This window comes from Pan paniscus, chromosome 1 (assembly GCF_029289425.2).
Source record: "Pan paniscus chromosome 1, NHGRI_mPanPan1-v2.0_pri, whole genome shotgun sequence".
NCBI classification, from domain to species: domain Eukaryota; kingdom Metazoa; phylum Chordata; class Mammalia; order Primates; family Hominidae; genus Pan; species Pan paniscus.
Genome location: NC_073249.2, coordinates 105,163,824 through 105,191,488, shown reverse-complemented (window position 1 = coordinate 105,191,488; position 27,665 = coordinate 105,163,824). Strand labels below are relative to the sequence as shown.

Sequence of the window (27,665 nt, the reverse complement as noted above, 5' to 3'; positions counted from 1 at the left end):
CACAGCTGGCTCTGGGTAAATAACTTTCTTTATTGCAATTCCCCTGTCTTGATAAATTGGTTCTGTCTAGGCAGCAGGCAACATGAACCCATTGGGCAGTTATATTCCCCCAAAACCCACTATACACTTTATGATTCAGTTTATATGAAAGCAAAGGACAGGAAAAACTTGCCTGATAGATTTGGAGTCTGTGGAGTATTGTCAGAGTTTGGTGTTGTATTCTACAGATTAAAAGTAATCTGTTAAGCACCTCAAATAGTTTCCCCCAAATATATATATATTTTTTCCAAATTTGGACCACTTTGTTTCTGTCTTTGCAGAACATAAAGTGCTAACATGAGGTAAGTGCTAAGGTCTGGAGAAGGCCGTGGAAGAGATGACAAACTCCAGCATCATGCCCGAGTGTCCAGTGTGCTCTGCTGGGGCAGCATATTTGTACATTGCTGTATTTGAAAAAACCCTACAAGATTCCTGAAATTGGACCACCGTCCTTATAACACTACTAGTGGTAAAACAAGTAAGGATGGCTGGTTTGCAGTCATCTGAGCAGCCTCTCTAGTTTCATAGATATGGTTTCTCTGATATCGAACGGCTTCCAATTTCAAGTAGAATGCTACATCACAAGGATAATGATGTGAAGTGAACCAGTTACTTGTGTAATCCTCCATGTTTTAGTCTGCGCATTACAAGCCATTATTTGAAGAAGGGTGGGCAGGCTCCAGATTTCTGCCAAACAGGTCCTCGGCAACACAGGCTAAGAACCGGCTTCTGGGCAGTCGTGATGGCTCACGCCTGTAATCTCAGCACTTTGGGAGGCCGAGGTCGGCGGATTACCTGAGGTCAGGAGTTCGAGATCAGCCTGGCCAACATGGTGAAACCCCGTCTCTACTAAAAACACAAAAATTAGCCGGGCTTGGTGGCATGTGCCTGTAATCCCAGCTATGCGGAAGCCTGAGGCAGGAGAATCGCTTCAACCCGAGAGGCGGAGGTTGCAGGGAGCCGAGATCATGCGACCGCACTCCAGCCTGGGCGACAGAGCGAGACTCGGCGCAAAACAAAAAACAAACAAAAAACTACAACAGAAACACCCGCTTCTTTGGGGAAGACCATGGGCGGGGAAGAGAGGGAAAGAAGGCAGAGGCAGACATCACTGCCCCCGCAGGCTCTGGCACCATGTTGGTCGGCTGAGTGGCGGAGGGTGGGGCGGAAAAGCAGACGGGGACGAGGAAGGCGCTGTCGGTGACATCACGGATAGGGCGACTTCTATGTAGATGAGGCAGCGCAGGGGCTGCTGCTTCGCCACTGGCTGTTTCACCACGAAGGAGCTCCCGTGCCGTGGGAGCGGGCTCAGGACCGCTGGTCGGACCTGAGGGTCCCAGCTGTGTGTCAGGGCTAGGAGGGCTCGGGGATGCGCGGGGCAAGTGACCATGTGTGTAAAGGGTGAGGTATATGGAGCTGTGACAGGGCAGAAGTGTGTGAACTCATACTTACCTGGCAGGGGAGATACCATGATCACGAAGGTGGTTTTCCCAGGGCGAGGCTTATCCATTGCACTCCGGATGTGCTGACCCCTGCAATTTCCCCAAATGTGGGAAACTCGACTGCATAATTTGTGGTAGTGGGGGACTGCGTCCGCGCTTTCCCCTGAATTTTTGTAATGAAAAAATAGACTCCCCTGTAAGGGTTACTCTTAAAACTGCCGTTTTGCGGCTTGGGTGGCAATGTTAAGTGTTCTCCTTATAGTCGCAATGATGGGAAACGGAAAGTAACGTGTTATGCTCTCCGCCCCCGTGAGCTCCTTTAACACTAGCTAACTGGCCGCAGGGCTCTTCTCTTCCCTTTCTACCTGGGGCTGCTTTTTGCAGATCGCTTCATGGTTTCCAGTCTCTTGGGTTCTCACGCTCTGTGAAAACCTTCGTGTTTTTTCATAGCCCCCAGAGTCACCCTTCACACAGCCTCTGCTTCTAACCGCAGCCTCCGCAGGAGTTTGTAGGATTTCTGTGCTAGCGGGGAATGTGTTCTCACCTCCTAGACCCAGGGAGAAACTACGCAGTCGGGTGCTGTTCTTTGGGATGAAAGCAGAGTCCCCCCGTTCGGTTGTTAACATAACACGCTTGCTTTCTGTAGGGGAAGGGAGGGCTCTCCCGGCGCCCAGGTGCCCTTGCTCATGTTCACCGAGGCCTGCAGGTCAGAACCGCAGTCTCACCTGTCGCCAGAATGTGCTGCGATCTACCCCAACTACCCGAACTACCCAGCAATAAAATAGGACACATTACGGAAACATGAAATAGCGTGGATCATCTCAAAAACATTATGCCGAGTGATGAAAAGAGTGCACCCTGTGTGGCGCCATCAAGGTGAACTTCTACAACAGTTAAAACTAACCTGTATAGTGACAGAAACTACATCATTGACTGCTGGCCTCAGGGGGAGGGCGGAACTGACTGCAAAGGGCACAAGAGGACCTTTTAGAGTAATAGACACGTCGTCAAACTTGAAATGGATGCACTGTACCAAAGTCAACTCACACCTTAATCAACCTGATTGTAAAAAGGAATAAGAAAGCCACTCCAAATCTTAATGTCTTCTACTTAATTTAGTGTATGTTTATCCTTAGAAGATTCCTTTAGAAAAATATCTCTCTAACTGTAATCGGGAGTTGAGGAATTCCTTCGTTTCTGTTTCTGTCTTTTTGTCTGCAGTTAAGTTCATGCACTATTAAATGGAATGTTTGTAAAATAAAAATAGAGTCTAAGCTAAATTTTATAAAAGCATACATATATGCGTCTTTATTATTTTATTATTTTTTCAGGTATAAATATCCTTCTTTATTATTTTTTCTTCCTTTTTCTTTTAGGGACAGTCTAGCTAAAATATACATTCTTCTCCCTGTAGATGTACCACAAGACTGTGACTCCAGGGTTGCCCAAATGTTATGAGAAGTTATTTTTGAACGTAAGGTTTTCAAAAATTTTACATATGTTTACATCTTCTCTACTGTTAGTATGGTCTATGCTTAGCATGTATAGTTTAACAATGATTTGGAAGAAAAATATGTAGGTATGTTAACGGTAGTTAATTCCAGGAGGTGTGAATATGGATGACTGGTTATCTTCCGCTTTATGAATTTTTTATATTTTTAAATGGAAAATTCTCAATGACCTGGAAGTTAAAGAACAGATTAGATATGGAAGGGGTGTAGGGTAGGTGAGAGGAAAATGTAAAGGGAAGGACAAACCCAGTTCTGGCAGGACCATGTTTAAGTTGAAGGTTTCTGGGGAGAAGTTCTTGGGATAAGAAGGATACGAAGGAGGCAGGAGAATCATGAAAATATTTAGGACAGTGTATTGCCTGTCTTATCATTCCTCCTCCTTTTGTGTTTCTTCCAAAGAAATACACAGACTTATATTTCTTTTCAAGCATGCTTACCATTTGTGTTTCTCTTTTACTAATGTAACTGCCTGATAGGTTTATCTTGCCCATTGCCCAGGTAAGCCAATGGAGCTGAGAACAGCAGGCTTTCTACAATAGAGAAAGAATTTAATAAATGCAGAGGCAGCTGAGGGACCAGGACAGGGGTTTATTATTACTCAAATCTGCCTCCCCCAAAATTCAAAGACTAGGGGTTTTTTTTCTTTTTTCTTTTTCTTTTTTTTTTGGAGAGTTTGGCAGGCAAGGGGCTAGGGAATGTGCAAAGCTGATTGGTTGGGTTGGGGATGAAATCACAGTGTCAGAGCTTGTTTACTGCACTGAGTCAGTCCCTGGGTGAGGGCCACAGGACCAGATGAGCCAGTTTACCGGTCTGGGTGTGCCAGCTAGTCCATCATAAGGCAGGGTCTGAAAAATACCTTGAACACCAATCTTAGGTTTGACACCAATAATCTTATATACTGGCACAGTTGGGGAGCTTAGGAATCATGTGGCTTCTGGCTGCATGGCTCCTGAGCCATAATTTCCAATCTCACACCTAATTTGTTAGCTTTGCTAAGGAGATCTGATCCCCAAGATAGGAAGGAGTTTGTCTCAGGAAGACATCTTTGTTTCAGACTTAGACTTGGAACTAAACTTCTCTCATAGTTAGCCTGGCCTATGCCCAGGAAGGGACAAAGGCAGCTCAGAGGTTAGAAGTAAGATGCAGTCAGTTAGGTCAGATTTCTTTCACAGTCATAGTTTTCCTATGTCAGGTTTTTCTCACTGCCATAATTTTTGCAAGGGTGGTTTTGTTAGGAGCAGTATAAATGCAGTGGTTCTGAGAATGTCTTCTGGAGACAGGCTGCCTTCACTTCAAATTCCTGCTTTCAAATCCTCCTTTGCTGGCTGAGTGACCCTGGACAGGTCACTTAACATCTTTGTGCATCTCACATGGAAGATGAAGGTGATAGTGTGACCTCGGCCTGAGGTAAGGACTAAATGAGTAAACACATGCACATAATCAACTGTGCCCGAAATGTGGCACTTTGTGTTGCAGACACAGCTGATGATGTGCATGTGTTACTCATGTGCATGTTAGCTCTTGTATTTTGCCTGCAACACTGCACAAAGAGCAGATGTGATGAAAACCAATTGTATTGAAGTTACAGCAGTGATACTTTCCAGTGGCCGTGCACCCTCCCAGGGAGACTGCAGCAATCTTCTCACCAGCAGTAACCTCCTGGGCTGGGAGATCCCAGGAAGGCCCCTCAATCTCCAGCAGGTTTGACCCTCAAGGAGCTTCGGGGAATGAACTAGAGAAGTATTTCTATCTGGGAGGAACTGGGAGTTTATTAGCTCATGTGTTCAGCTCATCCAAAGGGGAATAATGATTCAATTTCTTGCTTCAAATCTGCCCCAGTAAAATTCTTATAGTTTTGCCCAAGTGCAGTGGCTCACGCCTGTAATCCCAGCACTTTGGGAGGCCGAGGCGGGCGGATCACCTGAGGTCAGGAGTTTGAGACCAGCCTGGCCAACAAGGTGAAACCCCATCTCTACTAAAAATACAAAAAGTAGCCGGACGTGGTGGCAGGCACCTGTAATCCCAGCTACTTGGGAGGCTGAGGCAGGAAAATGGCTTGAACCCGGGAGGCGGAGGTTGCAGTGAGCTGATATCGTGCCATTGCACTCCAGCCTGGACAACAGAGTGAGACCCTGTCAAAAAAAAAAAAAAATCATATAGTTTTACAGTGGAAGACATTTCTACATGTAGGGGAGGAAATATGAGTTTTTCTCACCCAGCCTAGGTTCGCTGCTGAGACCCTCACAGCAAAAGACAGACTAACAAGGGAAGAGCATACAGATTTATTTAATGTAAATTTTACATGACAGGAACGCCTTCCAAAGGAAATGAAGGCCCATGGAAACAGCTAAACCTCAGTTTTTGTTTTTGTTTTTTTAACAGTAGGTTTATTCAAGAATGAATAGTCATGGAGAAGTATGATAAGTCAATAAAAGTATGATCTAACAGTAACAAAGTGGGGGAAAGGTAGCCAGGCCTCTGTGTTCAGGCTCTTCTCTGTGTCCCTGTGTCTTCAGAATCAAGGATGCACCTTTCCTCTGGGTACAGAGAGGGCACCTCTCACATAAAAGTCTTATACTTGATTTCAGGGAAGAAGGGCAGGGGGAGGGTGACAGTGACCTTTCTGCTTCTGTGGTTTACTCATATTCCTTTAGCATAAAATATTCAATACCCCAAGATGTTATACTTTGGAGTAGCATGTCCTGAATCCCATCATGCACATGCAGCAAAACCCAGAATCTTTGAAGAGTGATGACTACAAAATATTTAAATTCAAAATACAAATGATGGCCAAGTGGGGTGGCTCATGCCTGTAATCCCAGCAGGGAGGTGTAGGGAGGCCCAGGCAGGCGGATCACTTGAGTTCTGGAGTTCGAGAGCTGCCTGGCCAATATGGCGAAACCCCATCTCTACTAAAAATACAAAAATGAGCCCAGCACATGGTGCACACCTGTTGTCCCAGCTACTTTCAGGGAGTGGGGAACGGGTGGGCTGACGATCAACTGAAACAATATCATATTTAAGAATGATTTTTTTTTCCTATAGGGCTAGTCAAGTGAAGCAGTGGAAGTGGAGAAGGAACAAAGAAACCTGTAACTGGTTGTGATCAAATATTTGTAAACAGGAATGAATTTTTATGCACTATACACTGTTATCAAAGTTACATATGCTGCAAAGCTGGTAGTGAACAGCAGTGCCCTGGTCCCTTCCTACACTTATCTGTAGGGATAACAATTTTTAATGCACGCAACCCATCTCTACATAAATATTGTTACTCTTTGACTGTCCAATTTTCCATCCCAGGTCCTGCAGTTCTGCCTGCAAGGGGAAACGGAGTTTGTGTTTCCTTACCTGCCAGTCCACTCCAAGGAGCCAAGAAGGCGTCCTCTCACCCCCTCAACCCCGGCTCGTCCTCCAAACTGAGCCCCTCAAAGACTGCGGTATTTTTCAGTCCTTCGTAACCGCTCTCAGCCCCAAAATATGAAAATGAGAGCGATGGTCCTGAGCGCCTGGAGTGACATCTTAGTTCGCTCCCAAGACCCATCAGGAACCTCATCCCAAGTGCTCTGAAGAGCAGGAGAAAACATTTTTAACTAAGGCGTCTTCTCCTTGGGGCAGGGTCCTGACGGGAGAAGGGGGAGCCCCATCTTCAGAGACTCGCCCCTCAGAGCTGCTCAGGTTCCTCTTCCCCGTGGCCCTGAGGGAGCTCGGCCGGGGCGACCCAGGATCAGAACCCGCGCTCCCAGCCCGCGCGCTTGAAGACGCCGCCGCGCGGATCTCTCTTTCTGGCTGAGATCTTGGGACGAAAGAATGAGATTTCCCGGAGTCAGGTTCCAAAGCTTAGTGAAACAGCGACTTTTAGGGCCCGCAATAGAGACGCAGGAGCTAGAAATTCGGCATAAAAATCTGAATATGAAGAACAGAGCAAATTAACATTCGGAATCGGATGGGCCATCTGAATAAAGCAGTGCTACTGCCAAGTTAGGTCTGGAACCATCGATCCTAAACTGAGACACACTCTCCAATGACTGAGCTAACCCCATCAGAATTTCTCACGCCACCGTTTACTTACCAAAAAGACAATGGGTGCCATTAGGAGATTCCCGAGTGAAAGGAATCTCGGGGTCTAGGATAGAGGGGCAGCAGCCTTTTTAGTGGAGGAGACCTGTCACCCCGAGGCCCAGGGTCGCCCTGAGAGGGGGTGGGGACTTCCTGGGTCGCTGGGTCCCTGGCGGGGGTGTCCGGGCCTCCGATTGCTGGGTGCCAGGAGGCTCGCCCAGGAAGGGGACCCTGCAGGCTCGCTGATCCCGACTGGATGACTCGGCAATTTCCATGTGGTCCGGGCCACTGCGAGAACCCGGTTTCTGGGACCCCGAACACCGAAGAGGGAGACGAAGAGGGGACGAGGAGCGCGGGGCACATCGCGAGGCTCAGACAGCGGGAGCAGAAGGCACACGGAGGCCCACAGCGCAGAGTTTCTGAACGTCAGGGGAATCCCCATTCCATTTAGGGAGTAAAACACAACATTGCCGTCCTAATTAAACAGAAAGGTTCCACCGAGACTCGAACTCGGATCGCTGGATTCAGAGTCCAGAGTGCTCACCATTACACCATGGAACCTCACCGTGCGAGTTTGCTGGAAACGTCTGAATTCCCAATAAGTAGCAATAGTTCCCATTCAACCATGTCAAGGCATTTCTATTATCCCACAAGCAACACTCGAGGAAGGTGGACCTGCGGGAAGGAGCCATCCTTCTTGCTTTCTCTCTGCCCTCTCCTTTGATCGACTTCTATCATTTCATTTGCACCTCGGAAAATGAGGCAAAATCCACTGTGAGTTTAGGGCCAGAGAAGAGCCCTTGAAGCCTCGGTCATAGAGTTTCCTGTGCCACAGTGAAATTTCTTTCTTCCTTTCTTTCTCTCTTTCTTTCTCTCTCTCTTTCTTTGTCTCTCTTCTTTCTTTCTTTTTCTTTCTTTCTTTCTTGTCTTTCTTTCCTTCTTTTTTCTTTCTTTCTCTTTCTTTCTTTTCTTTCTTTCCCTTTCTCTTTCTTTCTTTTTCTTCCTCCCTCCCTCCCTCCTTCCCTTCTTCCCTCCTTCCTTCTTTCCTTCCTTCCTTCCTCTCTCTCCCTCCCTTCCTCCCTCCCTTCCTCTCTCACTTTCTTTCTTTCTTTTCTTTCTTTCTTTCTTTCTTTCTTTCTTTCTTTCTTTCTTTCTTTCTTTCTCTCTCTTTCTTTTCATTGAGGCAGAGTCTCGTTCTGTTGCTCAGGCTGGAGTGCAGTGCAGTGGCAGTGGGCGATCTCCCCTCACTGCAACCTCTGTCTGCCGGGTTCAAGTGATTGTAATCCGCAGTAGCTGGGATTACAAGCGTGGGCCACCATGCCTGGTTAAATTTTGTATATTTAGTGGAGATGAGGTTTTGCCAGGTTGGCTAGGCTGGTCTTGAACTCTTGACTTTAAGTGATTTGCCCACCTTGGGCTCCCAAAGTGCTGGGATTACAGGCGTGAGCCACTGCGCCCAGACCGGAGATGAAATTTCTGCAAAATTTCTGTTATTTTCTTTATGCTTTCCCTGTTTTCTGTTTGCCCAAGGAGGCCAGATGATTATCAAAACAGGACGTGGGACTTCCTGGGCACCTTGCCCCCTTCCTCCCTGTAGTATATAACAGAAGACAGCAATCAAGTGAGATTGGGAAGCAGGGAATCCCTTATTTTTTTATTCATATTCTTCTATGTTTGTTTGTTTGGTTGGTTTTAAAAAAATTTTCTCACCAGAAATGGAGATTTGTTGGATTTAAAATAAATGCAATCAGCCATATTTTATATTTCTATAAAACACTGAAACCAGGCCATACTCACCTGCTATGACTCAAAATCAACCATATACTGTCGAGGTCAGGAGGCAGGGCCCTGACATTTAAGCACAGTGTGTTTTCTCAGAATTGGCCAAGTTGATGCCATTCCAATTTCTCAATATCTCATGACCCATTAATTGCAGTGTTTAAAAGTGTACATGTATCGTTACTGAAAGCCCAGGAGTTCCATCTAGGCCCTGCTGCTCAGCTCACAGAAAGCCAATCATTGAGACATTGAGTATTGCCGAGGAAGAAGGCTTTAATTGGGTGCTGCAGCTGAGGAGATGGGAGATCAGTCTCAAATCAATCTCCCTGATCAACTAAAACGAGGGGTTTATACAGCAGGGAAGAAACGTAACTGTGTGTGGGAAAAGAGGAACTAGGGAAGGGTGAGGAAGCACTCATGATGAGTGAAGGGACTGGCAAGTCATTGTCTGGATGCTGTGATCTGCTGAGTTTCAGGTCTATGATGCTTTTTGAGAGGCTGAGGGTCCTTTCCTGAGGAAGGAACTCAGATAAAACAAATGTAAGTTTCAAGCTTTAAGACCAGAAAGGTCCATTTTTAAGTCTATCCAAAACACTGTATGTGGGACTATTGGGTCGATTTCAGTCCCCACTTTCTATTTGTCAGTTCCTCAATCATGGGGAATCTGGTCATGCATCTTTCTGGCTTTGTCATGAGCAGAAGGGGCATCCTGAGCAGCTCCACACCATGGGTGACCGCATGGCCACCCAGGAATCAAACATTCATCTAATACTGTAGTTTCTCCTGAAACACAATCTTCCTCTCTCCAGTTCCCCATTTCCACTAAAGACAAAACACAGCAGGACCAACCTACCTGCAAAAGAAGCTTCAGTCCCATATACTTGGCCTGATTACCCACACAAAGTGCAGCAAGAATCCTTGTCCATATAGGCTCTCCTAAATGGGCTTTGCTGGAACATTTCACAACACCATTTCAGGCAAAGCCCTGAGAAGATTACCAGTTCCTCCACCTGTGTCCTGTTATAAAAGAAAACAGAATCTTATTGAACTTATGCAAACAAACACATCATCATGAGTTAAGAATATTCACTTTACAAATTCTGGAGAAATTCGGCAGAAAGAGAAAAATATGCCTCAAATTCTGTTTAGAAGACTATTCTACTCAATTGTTGCAGGCTATAAATAGCTCAAAACGACAAAAGTTCTCCAGGCTTTGAAGAATAAACAATGTTTTAAACAAATAAACAAAGACCATAAAAACTTATTTCAGTCCTCCATTAGTTCAGTCCATACAATCAGCTCCTGCTCTGCTTCATAGTGGGCTAGCAATCTTTATGAACGTATCAGCCTTTCTATTAGTGCCCTGGGTGAAATTTTCTCTTTACTTCAATGGCACAATCTCCAAAGTTATCAGAAACCTGCATCCAAGAGTCCTTTTCGTGGACTTCCCCAAAGAAGCAAGGCCTGGACTGTAACTGATTATAAGTCACTTTTTGAGAAGAATCAAAGCAAAACAACAATTGTGGATAACAAAAGCCTTAAGACAGCCATGGTTATAGACACAGTTGACAAGGGAATTCTGTTGCTTCTGTGGCACACACAATTTAACATAATAATCATAATTATTACTGACAGCATAGCAGAACTCTAGGAATCTCATACTATCCTGGAACACACATTAACAACACATCTGTGTCAATAGAACCCAAAGGAAGTGAAACACCACCTCAGATTTGACAATGCCTCTTGCAGAATTCTACATAACAAATAAGCCTAAGAAGCCTAATATATCTCTCTTGGACTTCAAGAACCTAATATCCAAAAAGTTAATTTGAGGCCCAAAAGGCTCAATATGAAAATTTCACTCTTAGAAAGTTAGCCAAAGTTTTGAGAGACTTGATATCACAAAATAGAATCACAGGTCACCTTAAAATAGTCAATCATTTAGGCAAAAGGTAAACAAAAATATTTTATTTTATTAATATTAATACTTTTTATTTTTTAAAATAAAATTTAAAATAAATTATTAAAAATTTTTTCAAAATAATTAATAATTTTTATTAACATTACACAAACATTTTGATCAAGAGAAAACCAAATTTTGCCTTTGTGTGATGTATTAAAATGTTAAAGCTAATTTTAATGAAACCTTATACACAAATTTAATTATAATCAGTTCAACCATAAGGTAAGAGTTTCAAAAACCTTTCATGACCTTTTATACTTTTCTATGAAAAAGCAGATGAATGCTCAAGAAAACCCTGTTATTCTGATACACGGGCCCAGTTGCTGGCCTTGCATCAGTGTGTTTCTGAGTGTAAAGTCTAATTTATAGAAAAATCTCTGAATTTGAGAGGCCAGGGTGGGTGGATCACTTGAACTTAGGAGTTTGAGTCTAGCCTGGGCAATATGGTGAAACATTGTGTCTACCAAAAAAAAAAAAGAGAGAGAGAAAGAAAGAGAGGAAGGAAGGAAGGAAAAGAAAAGAAAAGAAAAGAGAAGAAAAGAGGGAAAGAAAAGAAAGTCTCTGAACTAAACTTATCTCTCAGACTCCAGCCTTAAAATTCTCATGTGCCCACCTCTTCTGTCCAGAGGAAGAGGGGGCATGAGGTGGAAAAGGGTGCATGTGGGATTGTTGGGCCTAGAGGGATGGAATGGTTTCAATTTCTGGTTCCGTGTCTCATGGAAGCAGTTCATTTTGATTGTCATCTTCCCCAGGGTCTGAAGATGAGGCATTCATTGGCATCAGTATTCAAGATTTAGCAGAAGTATGTGCCTTTTTCAGACCCAGGAGTCTAAGCCCTGTAAGCTAATAGCACAAGGATTAGTTCACAGGACATTTGTACTGCAGAAAGTTCTATTTCTCTCTCTCATTTCACTGTGATCTGCTGTCCAGTAGTTACTGCCTGCAGCACTTCAAACCATTGTATTAAAGTGGTTAGGATATTCCTTGCATGTAACTAGTTGCCAGCATTCTAATGACAGAACTGTGATCGAAAGCATCAAAAATGTGACAGAACCTATGCCAAACTTTTCAAAGTAAGACAATTAAATTTTCTCTCCATCATTTAACAAAATGCTAAATGCAAATATCAGTTTTGGAAATTCAGTATGAGGATAAATAATCTCCTTTTATTTAAATACTATACAACAAAACAAGAACAAAGTGAGAGTAAACACACTGTCATTTCTTTTCAGCTATTTTATTTATTTATTTTGAGACAGAATCTCCCTCTGTCACCCAGGTTGGGGTACAGTGGCAGGATCTCAGCTCACTGCAGCCTCCACCTTCGAGTCCAAGGTTCAATGGATTCTCTTGCTCAGCCTCCCGAGTAGCTGGAATTACAGGTGGGCACCACCATGCCCAGCTGATTTTTGTGTTTTTAGTAAAGACAGGTTCTCACCATGTTGAACTCCTGGCCTTCAGTGATCTGCCCACCTTGGCCTCTCAAAGTGTGGAATTATAGGAATGAGCCACCACACCCAGCCTTCTTTTCAGCTATTTTAAAAGAGCATAATCACATATTTCCAAGATTCGTTTCTAGATACAGTACTGATTACTGATTAGGTCACTTCCACCATTAAAATCTTCAAACCAGTGCAACAATTGTACATGTTTTGTTTTCAAGTACACACATGAAGACCCAACAGTGATACAAGGCTTGGGATCAAAAATCACTAGAAATTCTCACAACCTGTTTGTATTATCACTTCATCCAAGTGAATGTCACTTAATTTTAATAATGGTAAACACAACTTAAGGAGGTTGAGAGAAATCCAATCAATATAATATCTGTAAGGACAAGGCCAATCTTTCTGAACGTGGAAACTTTGTACCCACATCACAGTTTTTCCTCATTAGAGGAAAGGGTCTGCAACCAACTCAAATGATTGGTTGAAACCAACTCACATTACTGATTGCATTGAATGTGTATCAAACCTCAGGCCATGGATACCTGGGTCCTAGTGTTCCTGTGACATCCCCTTGGGGTAGCGGAACACTACCTTTCAATGATGGGAAGTCTTGGGCAAGAGCAAGTCTCCTCCCCTTGTCCAATATAGACAGTTTTTCTGTCTAACCCTACCTCAGCAGTTGCCCTATCCCTGGGGCCAAGGGTTGGACGAGTTCCTAGCTCCAACATCAGTGGTAGATGCCTTTTGTTTTATGTGAGAAGCAACCAGGTTTTGTGCCTGTACTCTGGTGGTGGTCGATCATGTGATCATGACTTTTATGCCTACGCCACTGTGGCAAGCTTGAGAAATCCTCTTTCCCTGCTACATGTGTCTTGTCAGCACTAAGGACGTGGGAGGAAAGACCCAGCAAATGGGCAAAACCATGCTATGTATCTGGGACTCTCAGAGTTTCTAATCTGTCACAATAGTTCACACTTGGCCTTTAAGAAATGATGAAATCTTCAGTGATTTTCTCCAATGAACATTTATGGCTGCCATCTTTTCCTTCCATTATCTGTCAAAGATGAACTGCTTCATGTGTTTGTCCTTCTATAGGGGGTTTTCTCACGCTTTGGACTTCAGCTGACTCAGGGGCCTTGCAACTTCAGCTCTCTGGTGGGATCAAAGCACGTATGATTTTGCAGACCATACAGCTTTTTCTTGTCATTAGAGTGGGAACAACTGTCTCTTACAGCTTTCTGCATCTTAAACAACTGTTGAATCACATGTCTGTTTTAAAAAATCCTTATCTTTTCCTCTATATCTGGATTAATTTCCCTTCAGGATACTACACAAATTCTGTTAGCTGATCACTTCTTTTGAGGCTATGAGGTAGACATAGTGAGCATCTTGACGATCTCTGCAAATGAGTCTATTCATTAGGTGCTCACGGGAAACCTGGGCCCAGACCAGTAGTGAGACACACAACTGTCACCCACAGCTCTAGCTGAATTTTTGTCATGAGGCTCTTTCTCCTCAGTCAGCATACAAGTCTTAGAACAAGTTTGAGATTGGGACTATCTTAAAATAGGCTTCCTGAGTGGCTAGTAAGATTTGCTGGGACTCCAATTTCTGGTCAAATGTGAGCCAGCAGAGTAAAGACAACATTCTTGACCCAGGAGAAGGCAACAGTACATGGATACACCATATTTTTCATCAACCTCAGAATAATTACCTCAATGAATATTTAAATTAGTGATTGAAATACTTGTTTTCCCAAGCGTGTGATGCTGAAAATTGGAAAAGTTGCCTTGGTTGTCTAAATGATTGTGCGCTCAGATTGAATTTGAGTGTACACAAGGTGCAGTCTCCATTGGAAAAGATTCTAAGAACTGGATGTGGGTAGAGGATGCAATTATGGAACTTGGTATCCTTCCCACCTTCTTTTCTTTCTTCCCATTTCGACTAGTCTTGTAATGCTAGGCCCAGGCATCAATATACACACAACTAAAAAAGGCAAAAGCAGTGCAAAAGACACAATATCTATACAATGAAATCAAATGGTGCCTATTGCTAAAGTTACTTTAACTTCTCATCATGTAGCCCAATAAGGTGAATGCTGCCCACCTACCAAGGGTGTTAGTCAGCTCAGGCTGCCATAGAAAGATACCAAAGGTTGGGTGGTTTAACAGCAGACTTTTATTTTCTCAATGTTCTAGAGGCCAAAAGTCCAAGATCGATGTGCTGGTAGAGTTGGTTTCTGGGGAGGCCTCTCTTCCTGGCTTGCAGAAGGCCACTTTCTTGCTTTGTGCTCCCATAGCCTTTCCTCTGTGCCTGTGTGGAGAAAGAGAGAGATTCTTTGATGCCCTTCCTCTTCTTATATGGACACCATTCTGACCAGATTAGGGCCCCACTTGTATGGTCTAATTAACCTTAATTACCTCCTTAAAGACTCTATATCTAAATACAGTCAAGTTGGGGGTTAAGCTTTCAACATATAAATTCAGGGGAAAACAATTCATTTTATAACACCAAGCAATAGGGACGAGCCTAAGGTTCTTTTTTTTTTTTTTTTTTTTTTTTTGAGACAGAGTTTAGTTCTTGTTGCCCAGGCTGGAGTGCAGTGGCATGATCTAGGCTCACCGCAACCTCTGCTTCCCGGGTTCAAACGATACTCCTGCCTCGGCCTCCCAAAGTGCTGGGATTACAGGTGTGAGCCACTGCCCCTGGCAATCCTATGATTCTTTACCTATTAAATCCTATGACATTTGCCTGGTGGTGGGGCCAGGAAGAAGTTGTTAGCAAGGCTGCTATTATTGCTCATTCTACAATTAGGAAAGCACACCTGAGCCAAAGTGCCTGGCTTATGGGAAAGAATGCGGGTCAAACAGGTATGAAATAAAAATAGGGGAAAATGGTAGTAAACAAAAGCAGTGCTCTTACGTGAGTCACGCATCCAGGAAGGATTAAAATTGTGCAATTTCATGGAAATCCTATTGTCTTTATCAGGAGAATGACTTTACAAGTTTTATTAACTGGGGGGGGGCGGTGAAAAGGATGGTGTCGATTAAGGACAACACCTGATTGCCCAGCATAATGTGAATTCTTGACTAAACAGCTATAGGATGTGAAGGAAAGATCAGCAGTCAAAGAAAACTCAAAGATTTTTAGACTGAGCATATGGAAGGATGGTGTTTCCATCCACAGAGGTGAGAAAATAGCATGTGCTGCAGGTTGTAGGAAGAAAAACAGAGATCAGCTCAGGGCCCCAGTACCTTGCTTGAGTTTTCCATTCACCCTGTCCCCATTTCTACATCCCCTTGAGATTTTTGTGAGGCTGAATGCAGAGGTGCTTGGCCACTTCTCCCCCTGGGCACCAGTCCTCTCACCTCCTCCTGACAGCGTCTTCCATGGCCCTGTCTCTGATGACCATCTCCCAACAAGATGTCATCCTGCAAAGGTGATCTGAGCCATAGCTGGGGCAAGGCCATCCACTCCTTGACTTGTGTGCTTTGGTGGGCCCCAGGAGCACTTCACCGCTTCTCAGGGTAGTAGATCTTTTGTTTGGAACTCTTCTTCTGAGGAAAACAGGGAGGGAAACAGCCTGAGGGGTGGAAAGGGAGGGCTGTACCAGGGAGCCTAGGAAAGTTGAGCCTAGGCTCTCAATGCAAAGAACATTTACCACCTGAGAAGTTCTACTCAGTTACTATTGTTAGTTTAGAATCTCATCAATGAAAATGGTATAGAAATTTGCTTTCTTCCTGGTTATATGTGCACCTACATAATATCCTTAATTTTGCCTCTTGGCTCACAAGCCTAGAATACTTCCTATCTCCCTGGCCCTTTACAGAAAAAGTTTGCTGAACTCTACAGACAACAATGCCCCACACTTTACAGAAAAAGACACCCAGGAATGTCTTTTACTAATTTTCATTTGTTGGACATTTTTCCTGGTCACCAATAAGTTCCCTTTCTTGGCTTGTAATGATTAGTCTGTGGTTGGTTGTCATTTGCAATGACACAATATATACTGGGACCTCAAAGCAGAAAAGGTGTAGAAGAAAACCTAGGAAATATCATTCTCAACATCAGCCGTGGCAAAGAATTTATGGCCAAGTCCACAAAAGCAATTGTAGCAAAAACAAAAATTCACAAGTAGGACCTAATTCAATGAGAGAGCTTCTGCATAGTAAAAGAAACCATCAACAGGGTCAACAGACCACCTACAGAATGGGAGAAAATGTTCACAAACTGTGAATCTGACAAAGGTCTAATGTCCAAAACCTATTAGGAACTTTAAAAAATCAACAAGAAAAAAAATAATCCCATTACAAAGTGGGCAAGGTGACATGAACAGGCACTTCTTAAAAGAAGACATACAAGCAGCCAGCAAACACAGGAATAAATGCTCATCATCACTAATAATCAGAGAAATGCAAATCAAAGCTACAATGAGATACCCTCTCACACCACTCAGAATGGCCATTATTAAAAAGTCAAAAACCAACAGATGCTGATAAGGCTGTGGAGAGAAAGCATATAAACACTTGGAGTGAATGTAAATTAGTTCAGTCTCTGTGGAAAGCAATTTGGAGATTTCTCAAAGAACCTACAACAGAGCTGCTATTCAACCAGTAATCTCATTACTGGGTATATACCCAAAAGAATGTAAATCATTAAAACAAAAAGACACATGCGCTCCTATGATCACCACCAGGCTATTCACAATAGCAAAGACATGGAATCAAACTAGGTGCCCATCAATGGTGGATTAAATAAAGAAAATGTGGTACATACACAACATGGAATACTGCACACCCATAAAAAAGAATGAAATCATGTCTTTTGCAATAACATGGATAGAACAGGAGGCCATAATCTGGAAGAAACTAATGCGGAAACAGAAAATGAAATACTGAATGTTCTCACTTAGGAATGGGACCTAAATATTGAGCTCACACGGACATAAACTTGAGAACTATAGACACTGTGGACTACCATGAGGTAGGGAGGGAGGGAGGGAGAGTGGGTTGAAAAACTAGCTATTGGGTACTATGCGAACTACCTGGACCCAATATACCCATGTAACAATGCTACACTTGTACCCTTGGTACACAACAAAAAACTGAGATTTTAACAAGAACAAAATTATAGTACACTAAAAAAATTACTGCACAGAAAGTAAAATAATCATGGATTTTAAAAATTAAATATTACAAATAAAGATCTAAAATCAATAATCCAAACTTACACTTTAGGAAACTCAAAGAAAACAAGAGCAAATTAAGTCCAAAGTGAGTGGAAGACAAGAAACAATAAACACTAGAGCAGAAATCAAGGAAATTGAAAACCAGAAATCAATAGAAAAAAGTCAAAAAAACCTGAAGAGTGTTCTTTGAAAGGACCGATAAAATTGATAAACCTTTAGCTGGTGAACCAAGAAACAATGAGAAAAGATACAAATTACTAATATGAGAAAGAAAACAATGACCCTCACTTCTGATCTTGTGGACATTAAAAGGATAGTAGAGGACTATTATGCACAATTCTCTGCTCACAAATTTGATAACTTCGATGAATTGGATCAAGTACTTGAAAGATAAAGTTGACCAAAACTCTACAAGGAGAAATAGATACACTAAATAGGTCTCTATCTATTAATGAAATTGAAGCAACAATTAATAACCTTCCAGAACAAAGCGCCAGGTCTAGATGGTTTCACAACCAAACACTTAAGGAAGAAACTATATCAATTCTCTCTAGAAAACAGAAGCCGAGGGAACACGTCTTAACTCTGGTCTAGGAGGCAAGCTTCACCCTAGTAGCAAAACCAGACAAACGATTTTGAACCAGGATGTTGAACTAGCCTGGACTGCTGACCAGCTCCTGAAACTCAATCCTGGAAGAACTGTAGAAGCGAGAAGAAAACGTGGCTTACGGGAACTGTAAAAAATGGTAAACCTCCTGTAGAGACCAAGGCAGTATTGACCCGGTGTGTGTGGAAGGTTAATGTTCACCGACAGCAGAGAGAAAACAAGATGGAGAAAAGTATTTTCGGTTCTGCTCTTGCGTCTCTCTCCATGGCTCTGGGTCAGCTGCGCTTCTTACCCCTTCCCGAAAGAGATTTGTCAGCGGCTCTTAACCCTCCAATGCGGTAGCTGCGATGTGACATCGGGAACCCATATAGGCTTCGCTGAGGAAAAGAGTAGATGAAAACAGGGGTGAAACCAGATGATCGCGGGGCTTTCCTCTTCAGAGTGTCCTCCTCAGGCCTCCAGAGCTAATGATTGCCATGGCCTCCCCACCACACTGCTTAAAGAGAAGTATTAAAAAGAACCCTGTGGACGGAAGATTTGCCTGGTGGAGTGTAAAACAAACAGGGGTGATAGAAATGAGTTCTGGGGACGTGCTGCTCTCCACTTGGGGCCCATTCTTCATTTTGCCGAGACCACCAAAGACTGGGCCTTCCTCGACAGGAAGGTCCGAGGCCCCTCTCCGCAGCTCCCCTCATCTGCACTCGGGTTCCTCCTCACATGCCTCCCCTTTCCCTGGGCCCCAGTTCCCCACCACTGCTTGTGTCCGCCCCACCCCATAGCTTCTCTCCTTTCGGGGAGTCTCACTCTGTCACCCAGGCTGGAGTGCAGTGGCGCGATCTCGGCTCACTGCAAGCTCCGCCTCCCGGGTTCACGCCATTCTCCCGCCTCGGCCTCCTGAGTAGCTGGGATTACAGGCGCCCGCCACCACCCCCCGCTAATTTTTTGTATTTTTAGTAGAGACGGGGTTTCACCATGTTAGCCAGGATGGTCTCGATCTCCTGACCTCGTGCTCCGCCCGCCTTAGCCTCCCAAAGTGCTGGGATTACAGGCGTGAGCCACCGCGAATGTCATTTTTTGAGCCGCACTCCATCGCGAGATGTGGTCTAATGGTCTATCCAAGGTCCAAGTAGAGAATCAGTGACCAGGTACCTCTTTGTATTGCAGGGATCCGACAGCAGAGACGATAAAAGTCGCGCCGGTTTTAGGGCCAAATATGTAGAAACGCAGAGACCAACCAGACCCACTGGCTGCTTCAAAGACAGTCTCTGCAAAGTCTCGGCTTAGATAAATTCCTCTCCGGGGCCCGGGCTCACGCCTGTAATCCCAGCACTTTGGGAGGCCGAAGCTGGTGGATCATGTGAGGTCAGTAGTTCAAGATCAGCCTAGCCAACATGGTGAAACCCCGTCTCTACTGAAAATACAAAAATTAGCAGGAAATGGTGACACGTGCCTGTAATCGCAGCTACTTGGGAGGCTGAGGCATGAGAATCTCTTGAGCCTGGAAGGTGGAGGTTGCAGTGAGCCAGGATCGTGCAACTGCACTCCAATCTGGGGGACAGACAGAGACTCTGTCTCAAACGAACAAACAAAAATAAATAAGTAAAAGAAAAATAAATTCCGCTACGGAAAGAACCCAAGGACTATACAGTAGTTCCCCCCTTCCCCTCCTTTTTTTTCTTTATTAGCGCGGCACAGTAAGTAAATGTAAAAACCACAGGGCACAAAGACAGGACGCTGCATTTGCCGGAAATGGAATCCAGGTCTCCCGGGTGGGAGGCGAGAATTCTACCACTGAACTGCCAACGCCTCCTGACCCCGAGCTGTGCAGCCTTGGAAAGAGTTAAGACACAGACTTGGGAACAGGAGTCAAGATTTTCACCGTGTTCTCTTTGCAAGATGTGACAAACAAAAAAGACACCTAGAGCAACGGCTCGCAGTGGAGAATTGCCATCAGGCAATACCACAAAGTTATGGCTTCACATTAAAAGAGCTGACTTGAAAAAGCCTTATTCTGAGTAGGCTCTGAAGCAACTGCATAACAAACCTCTGTAGGAAAATATCAGAAACTCACCCAGCTTCTTGTCTCTGGTCCTGTATCCAGTGTGAGCCTGTGGAAAGTTCTTGCCTCGCTTGTTGATGTCTTCTCTTTGCCTCCCTGTTGCTTGGTTCCTCCCAAACCCTTTCTTCCCAACCTTGACACGAACATCAGTACTTTCCCCAAAAAGGCCTTCAGGACCCAGGAACTCGAGTATGAAAAGCTGAACTCTTGGGACTGTGCCTGGGATACTCCAGGAGACCAGGGTGATAATTGAGCTTCTCTCCTCCTACACCTCTTTTGAGTTCCTGGAAAACGCCAGGGATCAGATCTTGCTTTTAACTTCTTATGCCTTACAGAGACCAAAACAAGAGGGAATAAATGGACATTTCACTCCCAGAATTCTTCTCTTCACCTGGCCCTGGTCGGCCACCCAAGGAGGCCAGTTCAGGGAAAAACAGTTCCATTTGATTCTAGGTAGATGCTAGGATATTACTCCTCTAGTTAACATAAAGCGTTCTTTTGCTGTTTACTTTTGTCGGATATTCATGTTTTCACTCTCATTCTTTTGTTTATAATGAGCGTGGTATAGATTTGCACCGTTCTTTTTGTTGTTGTTGTTTATTTTCTTTCCTTTTTACATTTTTTATTTCCAACTTTTATTTTAAGTTCAGGGGTACATGTGCAGGATGTGCAGGTTTGTCTCATAGGTAAACCTGTGTCATGGTGGTTTGATGCACAGATCATCCCATCACCCAGGTACTAAGCCCAGCATCCATTAGCTACTCTTCCTGATGCTCTCCCTCCTCCCAACCCCCACCCTCCAACAGGCTCCAGTGTCTGTTGTCCTTGCCCACTAACCCCATTTATCCATGTGTTCTCGCATTCAGCTCCAGTTATAAGTGAGAACACACGGTGTTTGGTTTTCTGTTTCTGTGTTAGCTTGCTAAAGATAATGTGCACTGCTTTTGACCCGGTGTGGTGGTTCACATCTGTAATCTCAGCACTTTGGGAGGTCGAGGTGGGTGGATCATGAGGTCAGGAGTTCGAGACCAGCCTGGCCAATATGGCGAAACCCCATCTCTACTAAAAATACAAAAATTAGCTGGGCATGGTGGCGCGTGCCTATAGTCCCAGCTACTCGGAAGGCTGAGGCAGAAGAATCCCTTGAACCTGGGAGGTAGAGGTTGCAGTGAGCCGAGATCTGGCCACTGCACCCCAGCCTGGTGACAGAGCGAGACTCTGTCTCAAAATAATGATAATAATAATAATAATAATAATAGGCTGGGTGCAGTGGCTCATGCCTGTAATCGCAGCACTTTGGGAGGCCGAGGCGGGCGGATCACCTGAGGTCAGGAGTTCGAGACCAGCCTGACCAACATGGAGAAACCCCGTTTCTACTAAAAATACAAAATTAGCTGGGTATGGTCGCACATGCCTGTAATCCCAGCTACTAGGGAGGCTGAGGCAGGAGAGTTGCTTGAACCTGGGAGGCAGAGGTTGTGGTGAGCTGAGATCACACCATTGCACTCCAGCCTGGGCAACAAGAGTGAAACTCTGTCTCAAATAATAATAATAATAATAATAATAATAATAATAATAACGTGCACTGCTTTGAATATTTAACCCTTTTCTGCCATTGAACCATTAGAGTCCGCATTTCCTTTTCTATCCAATATGAGAGACTTAGATCCATTATAATTAGCAGTAATTAGTGTTATGTTGGAGATGATGGGCATAGTTAGTCTCATTCCCACCACCTCATTGTATGATTTCTGTGTTTTTGCTTTGTTTATAAAATCTCTTCCTGCCTTTTTTTTCTTTTCTTTCTTTTTTTTTTTTTGAGACGGAGTCTCGCTCTGTTGCCCAGGCTGGAGTGCAGTGGCATGATCACGGCTCACTGCAAGCTCTGCCTCCCAGGTTCATGCCATTCTCCTGCCTCAATCTCAGGAGTAGCTGGGACTAAAGGTGCCCGCCACCACGCCTGGCTATTTTTTTTTTTGTATTTTTAGTAGAGATGGGGTTTCACCATGTTAGCCAGGATGGTCTCGATCTCCTGACCTCGTGATCTGCCCGCCTTGGCCTCCCAAAGTGCTGGGATTACAGGCATGACCCACCGCGCCCGGCCTCTTCCTGCCTTTCTTAACTAGACTGTTCTGTTTGGGTAAATTTGTTGTTTTCCCGTAGTGTTTTTGAAATTCCATATCCCTGATTTGTTAATATATTCTCTTAGATCTCAGGTGCACAGGGAGAAGGTAATCATGTACCTTAGCTCAGGGCACATTATGGTGGCTGCTCTCAGCAAGGCCCTTACTGTCTTTCCTTCTTTTCTCTGTTCATCCCACTCCCATTCCCCTGTCCACTTCCAGACACACATTCTGAGGAGTTTAGCATATGCTCTTTTATCCTACACTTTCTCTGCATATTTTAATAAAGGGATGTCTGGGGAGAACACACATTGTTCTTTGGGGGTGAGGGGTGTTAACTTTATGTTATTTTATTTTATTTATTTATTTATTTTGAGACGGAGTCTCGCTCTGTCACCCAGGCTAGAGTGCAGTGGCCCGATCTTGGCTCACTGCCAGCTCCACTTCCCAGGTTCACGCCATTCTCCTGCCTCAGCCTCCTGAGTAGCTGGGACTACAGGTGCCCGCCACCACGCCTGGCTAATTTTTTGTTTGTATTTTTAGTAGAGACGGGGTTTCACCATGTTAGCCAGGATGGTCTCGATCTCCTGACCTCGTGATCCACCCACCTCAGCCTCCCAAAGTGCTGGGATTACAGGCACGAACCACTGCGCCTGGCCTAAAACAACTTTAAAATGTGAATGGTTTCCAAAAACCCATTTCATCCTCTTTACTCCATTCTGTGAACTATCTTCTCAACTTTTCTATTCTAATACAAAAGTTTGTGTATAGGCTGGGCGCGATGGCTCACGCCTGTAATCCCAGCACTTCGGGAGGCTGAGGGGGGCAGATCACGAGGTCAGGAGATTGAGACCATCCTGGCTAATATGGTGAAACCCCTGTCTCTACTAAAAATACAAAAAATTAGCTGGGTGTCCTGGCACGCACTTGTAGTCCCAGCTACTCTGGAGGCTGAAGCAGGAGAATCGCTTGAACCCAGGAGGCGGAGGGTGCAGTGAGCCAATATCGCGCCACTGCACTCCAGCCTGGGTGACAGAGTGAGACTCCATCTAAAAAAAGAAAAAGAAAAAGAAAGATAGAAAGCAAGCAAGCAAGCAAGACAAAACCAAAATATCAGAGATGATAAATTCGCTGGATGGGATTAACAGCAGATTAGACGTTGCAGAAGAAATGATCAGGGAATATGGAACCATGAATAATTGAAAATATGCAAAATGAAACTCACAGACAAAAGATTTTTTTTTTAAATGAAAAGATCATCAGTGAACTGTAGGGCAGATTTAAGAGGCCTAATTTATGAGTAATGTGAGTCCCTGAAAAGGAGCGGGGAGGAAAGGAAGCATTTATTCTCTTTCTTTGTTATTTTTATTACGAGTGGGGTTTCAGTATGTTGCTCAGGCTGGTCTCCAATTCGCGGCCTCACTCAACACCTCCTGACTCCTGAAGGTGTGAGCCACTGTTCCCAGCCAATTTTTGAAGAAACAATAGCTGAAAAGTTCCCAACCATAATGAAAATTATAAATCCAGTGACCCAAGGAGCTGAGGAAACCAAAGCACAAGAAACATGAAGAAAACCAGTGCTAGATACCTCATAATAACATTGCTGAAATCCAGCCAGAAGAAAAAGACATTGTACATGCACAGGAACAAAGATGAGAATTGCCATCAACTTTCTTTCTGCTCTCGCCGGCCCCCACTGGGAGCAGCAATGCAATGGGAGCAGACAGAGAAGCAACATCTTTAAGTTACTGAGGGCAGAGGAAGTTAACCTAGAATACTCTGCCAGAAAAAATAAATTCCCAAAACTGGAAGTGAAGTAAGGACATTTAGAGACTTACATAAGCTGACCGAATTCACTACCAGCTGACCCACACTACAGAAACGTCAAAGGAGTCTTCCGGGTAGAAGGAATCCAATACCAGATGAAAATCCAGATCTACATGAGGAAATGAAGAACACCAGAAATAGGTAACTATACTAGGTATTTTCTTATTTTGTAAATTTCTTTTGTAAAAGTTTGACCATTTAAACAAAAGCAATAACAATGGGTTGTGGGTTTATAACATCCGTAAAAGCAAAGTACATGTCAGCAATAACTTCAAGGCCAGAAGGCGAGGTTTAGTATCACTTGAAGGTTGACTGTGATCAGTTAAAAAGGTTTGCTATAAGCCCTAAGGGAATTACTAAAATAACAAAAGAAAGAGTTATAGCTAATAAGCCAACAGAGGAGAGAGAATGGAATGATATAAAAACCGTGTGAACACTATGATGGAGTAATTGCTCTTCCTATAGTAATTGCACCTCTATCCTATAGAAATACACCAGTGGCTGAAAACGCCGAAAATGCCCGTACAAGAATGACTAGAACATTATATGTAATCATAAAATCACAGAACCAATTTAACTTCAAAAGCGTATGGAAAGGGCTAAATGAATGACAGTAAACAAACAAACAAACAAACAAACAAAATAGAGAGAAGGCCAAAGGCGGGCGCATCACGAGGTCAGGAGAGTGATACCATCCTGGCCAACATGATGAAACCCCCGTCTCTACTATAAATACAAAAATTAGCTGGGCGTGGTGGCGCGTGCCTGTAATCCCAGCTACTCGGGAGGCTGAGGCAGGAGAATCGCTTGAACCAGGGAGTCGGAGGTTGCAATGAGCCGAGATCGCGCCACTGCACTCCAGCCTGGTGACAGAGAGAGACTCCGTTGAGAGAGAGAGAGAGAGAGAGAGAGAGAGAGAGATCCTAGAATCCTAGCGGACCTTGATTTACGTCCTCATGTCGTATGGGAGACATGGAGGAGAGGCGGGTAAAGTTGGTCTTGCTCTGCCATTCCATGAGAGAATGTGCTGGGTAGAAGAAAGTTGCCAGCGGTTTAAGCATTTTTAAAATGCAAGAAACGCTCGGTAGAACGAGCTTGAACCAGCCAACTCCAGACTTGGAAGCAAGCACACCACCCGACTGCGACATACGGACAGTCGACCCTCGCTCCGGCATCACCATGCAGAGCAAGCGCCCATCCAATGCTAGGCAGAGCCACCGTCTTTTGCAGAACAATTGTGCAGGTTCCAAAGCCTCGGAAAACCGGAGAGGCGCATCTTGCCGGCTACGGTTGAAACCCGTTCACTGGGTGATTCTGAAGCTAGAAGGGCAGCCGAATGGCCTTTTCCCCGTCCTGCCCCTCGTCCACTGTAAGCTCAGGGGAGAGCGGGACCCAGGGAGGTGAAGTGCACAGACTCGGCAGAGGCGGCGGGCAGAACCGCGGGGGTGAGAGGGCGCGGTGGCTGTGGGGCGGGAGCCGCTGCTGAAAGGAGGCCTGGGTTGTTGGGAGGGTGACTGTCCGTGGAATCTTTGGCGGAGGGTGGTTTGGAAGAATGGCGAGGGGAGAGCAGAGGAGAAGGTGGTGACCCTGAGCGTCGGCCAGGGGAGAGTAGGCTGTGCTGTCCCTCCTCTCCCCTTATGTGGCGGGGGACATACAGTGGTCAGGAAGGGGGTTCTCCCTGGAGGAGGCTAGTCCACCACACTTCGGCTCCGCTGACCCCTGCGATTTCTCCTCATGCGGGGCCCTCGTCTGCGGTGGTGTTTGCGCTATCCGGCGGCTGGGTTCGCGCACTCACTCTCCTGACGCCTTGGCTCACCGCCGACGCGGATATCGCTGCCAGGGACCCTTCCCGCCCTCCTACGAATCTTGAGTGCGCTTCCTTGGTGTTCTCACTGAAACTTACGAACAGACAGATGTGAGCTCTCTGTCTTTTACACGCTGAATTTGGCTATAGCAAAAAAGCCTTGACCAAGAGCTTGGGTCTTCTTCGGACCTGCACACGACTCCCCAACTCCCGCCTGCAACGTCGGCTCTTGGATCCCGGGCAGGCAGCGTCCACCCAGCGTGGAACCGTGGCAGCCGCAGCCCCCGCAGGTTGGAGGGCAGACACTAGCAGGAGAAAGGCCACAAGGCCTGCGTGGTGGGAAAGCATGGGAGACGTCGCTTTCCTACCGGGCGAGAAGGTCTCCCTACAGTCTTTGGAGACAAGATGGAGGGAGGCACCCCTTCCAGGAGCAAGGCGGCTGCTCCTGAGGCCTGGCTCCGCACGGAGGCTCCTGGGTCCCGCGCGCCCTCTCCCTACCCGCTGTAGCCAGAGCTGCTTCACACATCTCAACCGGCTTCGTCAGGGGAGGGGTTGGTGGATTGTTCCTTTCATCATTTTATAACGTCCCTCTCTCTCTCTGATTAGTTTCTTTGTTCTGAAATATACTATATCTGGCATTAATATAGCCAGTCTTACTTTCCTTTAGCTAATGTTTGCATGATATATCTTTTTCCATCCTTTTGATTTCAACTTGCCTGTATCATCATATTTGAAGGTAGTCTCTTTGTAGCCAGGATGTAGTTGGGTCATGTCCATTAACCTACTCTGCCAATCTCTGTCTTGTAATTGGTGTACTTAGCCCATTGATATTTAATGTGATGATTGATATGGTAGGGCTTAAGTCTGCCATTTTATTTTTCCTTTTCTGTTTGTTCTCTCTGGTTTCATTTTCTGGATATGCTTTATTTTTCTTACCTGCTGTGGTGACTTAAGCATCTTTGAGAATGGTGTTTTGTCTTATCCATAGTATTTTTCAGTATATGTGTTTGTATAGCCCTCTTGGTTTTTCCAGGTATATATATATATTCATATGTCTGTGCATCTATATCTGACCACACAGTATACTGGTGTCATTGTTTCACCAGTTGAGTGAACAATAGACAAGCAACCTCCTATGTAGGTCTCTTTACCCTTCCAGTTTATAATTGTTTCCAACATTTTCTGTATGTAGAGTTAGAACCACATCGGATGGTGCTATGATTTTTTTCTGAAACCGTCAGGCATAGTTTAGAAAACACAAGAGGAGAAAGAAGGCCTATTTTGCTCACTGTTTTTTAAAAATTTTCTTTCTGACGTCCCAAGTTTCCTTCTTTAATCATTTCCTTTCTGTCTGGAGAACTCCCTTTTGCCTTTCTTTTAAGGCAGAACTGCTGGTCAGAGAGTCCCTTAGCTTTTCTTAATCTGAAACTGTTTTGATCTTCCCCTTAATTCCTGAAAGATGTTTCTGTTGGACAGAGGAGTCTGGGCTGACAATTATTTTCTTTCACGGCTTGAAAAGCACTGCACAACTTCTTTCTGCCTCCATGGTTTCTGATGAGAAATCCATCATCACCAGAATTGTTTTTCCTTTCTAGGTAAGGTGTCACATTTCTGTGTTGTTTTCCAGATATTTTCCTTGTTTTTCTTTTCCAACATTTTATTTTTTCATGTCTTGCCATAGACCTCTTTGGGTTTTTTCCTATTTGGGGTTCTAACAGCTTATTGAGCCTGTAGGTTTATGTCTTTTGCCAAATCTGGGTAGCTTTCGGCCATTTACTTCTTTGAGTATGTTTTCAGCCTTGTCTTCTTCCTC

General features: G+C 44.6%; 1 long non-coding RNA gene and 2 other non-coding genes across 3 annotated transcripts; 1 reads left to right on the top strand and 2 right to left on the bottom strand.

Moving 5' to 3' along the window:
* Positions 1 to 341: 341 nt before the first annotated feature.
* On the bottom strand, positions 342 to 21,240 carry LOC129394586 (uncharacterized). The gene is made up of 6 exons (XR_010112712.1): positions 20,111 to 21,240; positions 15,613 to 18,416; positions 14,355 to 14,557; positions 9,684 to 9,847; positions 7,065 to 8,642; positions 342 to 5,124 (listed from the first exon to the last, which is right to left on the bottom strand). It is a non-coding gene; the product is annotated as an uncharacterized LOC129394586 (long non-coding RNA).
* LOC112438682 (U1 spliceosomal RNA) lies at positions 1,484 to 1,647 on the top strand. Its single transcript, XR_003027057.4, has one exon. It is a non-coding gene; the product is annotated as a U1 spliceosomal RNA (small nuclear RNA).
* Positions 7,541 to 7,612, bottom strand: TRNAQ-CUG (transfer RNA glutamine (anticodon CUG)). Its single transcript has one exon. It is a non-coding gene; the product is annotated as a tRNA-Gln (tRNA).
* Positions 21,241 to 27,665: the final 6,425 nt, after the last annotated feature.